At 46.5% G+C, this 6,000-nt stretch overlaps 1 protein-coding gene and 1 pseudogene across 2 annotated transcripts in view; one reads left to right on the forward strand and one right to left on the reverse strand.

Annotated features, from left to right (window-relative positions):
- The window catches only part of PHF20 (PHD finger protein 20), a 119,193-nt gene extending 115,655 nt beyond the window's left edge, over positions 1-3,538 (reverse strand). For both annotated transcript variants that reach the window (XM_033094510.1, XM_033094509.1), the window contains exon 1: positions 3,413-3,538. The gene's annotated coding sequence lies outside the window, so the exon portion shown is untranslated. The remainder of the gene's footprint in view (positions 1-3,412) is intronic.
- A 1,448-nt stretch (positions 3,539-4,986) lies between these two features.
- On the forward strand, positions 4,987-5,535 carry LOC117016132 (60S ribosomal protein L17-like; annotated as a pseudogene).
- The last annotated feature ends 465 nt before the right edge of the window (positions 5,536-6,000 follow it).

Below are 6,000 nucleotides of genomic sequence, written 5' to 3' on the forward strand. Positions count from 1 at the left end.
ATCTTCCCACCAGCATTCGCCTTTGTGAAGCTCCCATACAGAGATAAGCCAGCAGCTTCCATTCAAGGTCCAAGCACCTGCCTTTCCCAGGCCTATTTCCAGAACCTGGAACACCAAGAAGGACCCCTTGGAAATTCCAACACCTGGGACCCAGGCGGTATCTCAGACTCCTTGCCCATGGTAGGAGGACAGGTGAGGAACCAGTGACACAAGCTGGCTGATGATCAGCTATGAAGTATTTACTAGAATGATTCTATGTCAAGAATTATGTTCACATTTAAGCAAGAAATATTTAAGCACTTAAATTTGACAAAATACATAGCAATCAAACTCCTGGAGAAGTTTCAGCCATCGTTTTAAAATCTAAATGCTAGAATAACGGAAACTGAGTATAACTAACAGTCCTCAGAAGGGGACCATGCCTGGTACAAACTTGAAGGGATGTGTCTGGATAAAGAGAAAATGGAAATACCCCAGCATAAAGCTAACCAATCACCTATTTTCACAGAGAAATCTTTGGCTATTATGTATATATAGCATCTCACTACTCAGTGTATTTCAATAACATTAGCATCACCTGGGAATTATAAACGCAGATACTCAGGCCCCGCCCTAAACCTACTGGATCACAATCAGTATTTTAGCAAGACCCGCCCCTGCCCAAGTGATTTATACACACATTCAAGTTTGAGAAGCAGTGGCGTAGTTGAACACTGCACTGTACAGAGCAGTACACAGATAAGCACCAAACAGGCAGACAAAGTACCTGTTCACTTGCTGTATATCACAGTTTACGTACTGCTCAGACAGACCTCCAGTGTTTTTTCATGAATTTGGTACTTACTAATAATGACCAAATAATCTAAATGTGGAATCTATTTCACTTCCTGAAATAGCACAACCTAGCTCCAGGGCTTTCTTGAACATGAAATATAAAACAGCTTAGTTATTCTGAAAATACAATAATGGTTAATTTTATTCAAGTTCCAACACTCAGTTCAGAACACTTCTCCACAAGCCCCATTATTTCCTATAGGTTCCTGGGAGTCTCATTATATCCCCTAGCATCCCTATGAAGCAGGTGCTTGGCAAACGTCCAACCTCCAAATGACATTCAGAAGGATGTAATCCTAAAAATGCTGTATTTTCCTGCCTTGTCCTGCCAGTATAGCTTCGCAGGCCCAAACTCTCTCCTCCACTGAGGCCTCTTACAGCTGCACACTCAAGTACTTCCTAAAAAAGGAGAAAGGTCAGAGGTGTCATTATCCCATAAGCACTTGGGGTTTCAGCTGTGGAGAAATTAATCTGGTTAGGGGCTCAGGCAGAAAAGCCCTAAGTAAGATCTGGAAAGGCAGAGGAAAATACAAAAGAACCTACTGAGAGGCTCTTAAAGAGAGAAGAGGGCCCAGATACTTGTAGATTTTAAGGTGAGGGTTGGGAGCAAGGCTTGGCAGATATGTGTGAGGATGATAGGGAGAGTTAAGTCCATCCCCCACCTGCAACCCATGGACAAGAACAAAAAGACTAAGAGGTTCCTTCAAATGACCTCTTTTCTTGATAAAAGGAAAGAAGAAAAGCCAATAGAGAGAGGAAGTTTTATTAGCTGAAACCAAGACTAAAAGAATTTCTTGAGGGAAATAAAGCAAAGAAGAAAACAGTACTATCAAGGCAGAATGGTAAAGGAAGCAAATCACCAGGAGGATTAAGAGTCCTGTGAATAACCAAAGAAATGAGAGGGGATTCATTTCCAGTTTGAATTCAGTGCTTGGGGCATCAGGTAGTCCTGGACCTGAGGTCACCTCCAGCGCCAGGGGAAGAAAGGGGAAAATCTCTACAGCCTCCAGCAAGCAGAGCAGTGTCCAATGAGAGTTAGAAACCAAAAAAATGCCTGGGGATAGAGCAAGCCGAGAGAGAAGAGAGTTCCGGTTAGCAGAAATCAGAAAAAGGTAAAGTAGACATAGAAAAGGAAAACATACAGACACTCTTTTAGGAGGGGGACCCTCCCTTTAGGGGAAGGGAATTCGGGAGGTGTGACTGGGAATTGTGCTCAGAAAAAAAGGCCATAGAAGCAGGGAAAGTGTTGTGCTCAAGATACCCATTCATCAATAGAAGAGGAAATGGGTGCAATGACCAGATAGGAAAAGCACCTAAATGGAAATGGGAAGGAAAAAAGGGAAGGAAACTGAGGAAAGAAAATGTCTTGGAGGGCAGAAAAGCTCAAGAACCATGGACCAAGGTTTGGTAATGATCGGACTCAGAAAAAAGGTGTGCCCTCCCAGATTTAAGAAGCATCAGGAAAGTTACTGCTCCCTGAGAATGGTGTAACCAAGAGGGGTGCATTCTGTACATTTGGGGATACAAACACACTCTCAGACATTAAAATAAGTATCTCCCAGGAAATACGGTAGTTCGATTTGGGGAACTCATGAAAAAGGATGCAAATCCAAAAAGTGACTGGAAAGTGCAGCGAATTCCCTTATTTGTGTAATTGCAAATATGTACCCTTAAACTTCAGGATTTCGATTTTATTTTCAGTAACATCTGGAAACGAGGTGCACCCCAGATTTGCAGGGTTGGAGAAACGAAGTGTCCCCTAAATTTAAGAAATTCTGGAAAGCATGTTGCCATATTTGGGGCCTGGAAAAGGGATTTTTCCTTGGATTTGTGGAAACAGAAGTACCCCAAAACTTGGTTACTGGACTCCAGGTTTGAGAGAGTCGTTAATGCGGCGAACTTCCAAATTTGAAAGGGAGTGCTTGCTCAGATTGAAGGCTTGAAAAAGGAAGTGTCCTCCCAGTTTGGGGGGGGGGGTCTGGGAAAAGGGATACATCCTGTTCGAAGGGCTTTGGAAACTGAGCTGGAGCCTCAGAAAGGGGGTGCACCACCCACATTTCCAAAACTAGAGAAAGGGGACACTCCCATAGTCGGGGGTTAAGAAAGGGGTGTGCTTCCCAGAATAGGATAAAACAGTCAATTAAAAAAAAAAAAGCGTTCCCAAAGCACATGAAAACAGCAAGGGCTGGTGGTGGAGCTCTCGGGGGCCTCATAGTTCAAGCTGTGGCCCTAGCGCTTACCCCCCACCCCCAACACGGCCCGCTCCGCGCCCTGGGCCCGCACCCCGCGGCCCAGCCCCCTCAGGCGGCGCTGATTGGCCGCGGCCGCCGTCACTCCAGCGGGCAACCCTGGGGATTGGGCGCCGCTCGCACGACCGCCACGCTCTCAGCAGCGGTCCCCGGGCCTCCCTCCGCGCTGGGCGAGACGGGCCAAGCAGGGAGCGGGGCCGGGCAGGGGACCCGAGCAGCGGTGGTGTCCGTAACCGTCCCCGCCCGCACGGCGCGCGCCTGGCGCGGGTTCGCCCCGACCCGGCTTCGGCCACCCGGCTTAGCCTCGCCGCGCCTCACCGCGAGCTCACCTCACAGCCCGGCTCCGGCTGCGCCGCTCCAGGACCAACCGACAGAAGGACTCTGCGTGCTGCGCACCACGTGACCCTCGGGACGCGCCCAGCGTATCCCCCGCCCCCCACATACACGCACCATCGCCACCACCGAGTGACGCAGCTCCCCAGCTGCCCCGCCCTCGGCCCCGCCCAACCCGGTCACCGTGGCGACGGCTCAGGCGGGCCACGCCCACTGCCCTGACGCGCGGGAACCCGACCGGCGCCCTGATGCGGACGGAGCTCGAAGTCCTCACTCACCTGCAATCAGTGAGACCAAAGCAAACCTGGGACTGGACACTATCCATCGCCTGTTAATTTTGCCTCCTAAATGCCTGTCGAAACCTCCCACTTCTCTCCATCCCATTCCCAACTCCCGGGTCTAGGCCACCATCACCTCTCTCCTAGGTGACGGTTGTCCCCTCCAGCCTATTATTCTTCCCCCTTCCAATCCATTCTCCACACACAGACAGTAGGAGCTTTTCAAAAAGCAAATATAGTCACAGGCTTAAAGTCTTTTCCCCCCACTTTTCTTCGGATTAGGATCTAAACCTATCTACCAGGCTCTGGAAAGTCTGGACCTAACCTGCCTCTCCTCACATGCTAATACAACCAGCTTCCCCAGTTCTCAGCCTCTTTCAAATCCTCAAAGAAGCCAGGTACCTTCCCACCTCCGGGCCTTTGTACTAATCCCTCTTCCACTTTGTCTCATTATCTGCTGGGTAAGGATTCCAATTACTGGTGTGAAGAGCTGTATTTAGCCTCCAGAGACGGAGATGGGAGTTGCAGCCACCCCAGAAGGTTCTGAGATGTTTTCCCAATGAGACTTGGAAAGTCCCAAAGAGAAATGCTAACCATTTGTAATTTATGAGGGCAATAACTTTATTTTACATTGGAAAGACGACAGAGCAGCCAGATTGCACTTCTTTAAATGTAAATCTAATCATGTCATTGTCCTGCTTAAAACAATCTCTCCATCTGCATCCTCCACTCTTTTTCATCCTCTAGCCACACTGACTTTCTGTCAGTTGCTATGGCTCTTTCCAAGCTCTCTCCAGCTGCTGGGTCATTGAATAGGCTGTTCCATCTTGCAAAGCTGACTCTTCATCATGCAGGTCTGTTTGTCATCTCCTCAGTGAGATCCTCTTTGATTACATTATCTAGAAATGCTTCCCTCAATCACATGCATGCCTCCCCCATAGCAATTATTCTCTATCACTTCAATTTCAACAGAGCACCTAGCACAGTTTGTTATTATTTCATTTGTCTGTTCTCTTGGTTGTATTTGTCTACTTCCTGAATTTTAGTTAGGGACTATCTTGTACCTAATAAATTGTCAGAACCTGACGAATAATAGATGCTTCATGTGTATCTGTGAAAGGAATGAAAGAGAATAACATTGAAAAAAAAATTGGTAGATCCTTCTTTATGACCTGAGTCCATAGAAGAGGTGCTTTTCATATCAGGGCTGGAGACTGAAGAGGGCATTACCTCAGCTCAAGTAAAAACAGAGGACAGCTCTTCCCGAAAGCAGCCTGAGGTGACCTCTGAAAATGGTTCGCTATTCTCTTGACCCAGAGAACCCCACAAAATCATGTAAATCGAGAGGTTCAAATCTACGGGTTCATTTTAAGAACACTCGTGAAACTGCCCAGGCCATCAAGGGTATGAATATCTGAAAAGCTACCAAGTATTTAAAGGATGTCACGTTACAAAAGCAATGTGTGCCATTCCGTTGTTACAATGGTGGAGTTGGGAGGTGTGCCCAAGCCAAACAGTGGGGTTGGACACAGGGTCGTTGGCCCAAAAAGAGTGCAGAATTTTTACTGCACATGCTTAAAAATGCAGAGAGTAATACTGAACTTAAGGGTTTAGATGTAGACTCTCTGATCATTGAGCAGAGCCAGGTGAACAAAGCTCCCAAGATGCAGCGAGAACTTACAGAGCTCACGGGCGCATTAACCCACACATGAACTTCCCCCTGCCACATTGAGATGATCCTAACTGAAAAAGAACAAATTGTTCCTAAACCAGAAGTGGAGGTTGCTCAGAAGATCTCCCAGAAGAAACTGAAGAAACAAAAACTTATGGCCCGGGAGTAAATTCAACATCAAATAAATGCTAATAAAAGGAAAAAAAAAACAAAAAACAGAGGACAGTGCTTAGGAAGAGGTTTGGGGAAACCAGGGACAAAAGCTTCAGCTGTGCTCACTTCAGCAGCACATATACACAAATTAGAGAAGATTAGTGTTAGCCCCCAGGATAACATTCAAATTAGTGAAGTGTTCAGTATTCAAACAAACAAACGAACAAAAAAACCCACAAAATACCTTCAGGAATTTGAGGACCAGAACCACCTACATGAACTCAGCTAAGTGCTCAAATACAGGAAGAAAGGACCTTTGCAGAATCCTCTCAGTTTACATTTGTTAACGTGAAGTTGCTCAGATGTTAGTGGCTATTGTAGCATATACAGAATTTTTTGCCCCACAACCACAATAATGCCAAGAATCCCAGACTCCATAGTCCCATAAAAATATAACAATGTTTCTTCGTTTATTCGACCT

Source organism: Rhinolophus ferrumequinum, chromosome 23, assembly GCF_004115265.2.
Source record: "Rhinolophus ferrumequinum isolate MPI-CBG mRhiFer1 chromosome 23, mRhiFer1_v1.p, whole genome shotgun sequence".
Classification (NCBI taxonomy): Eukaryota; Metazoa; Chordata; class Mammalia; order Chiroptera; family Rhinolophidae; genus Rhinolophus; species Rhinolophus ferrumequinum.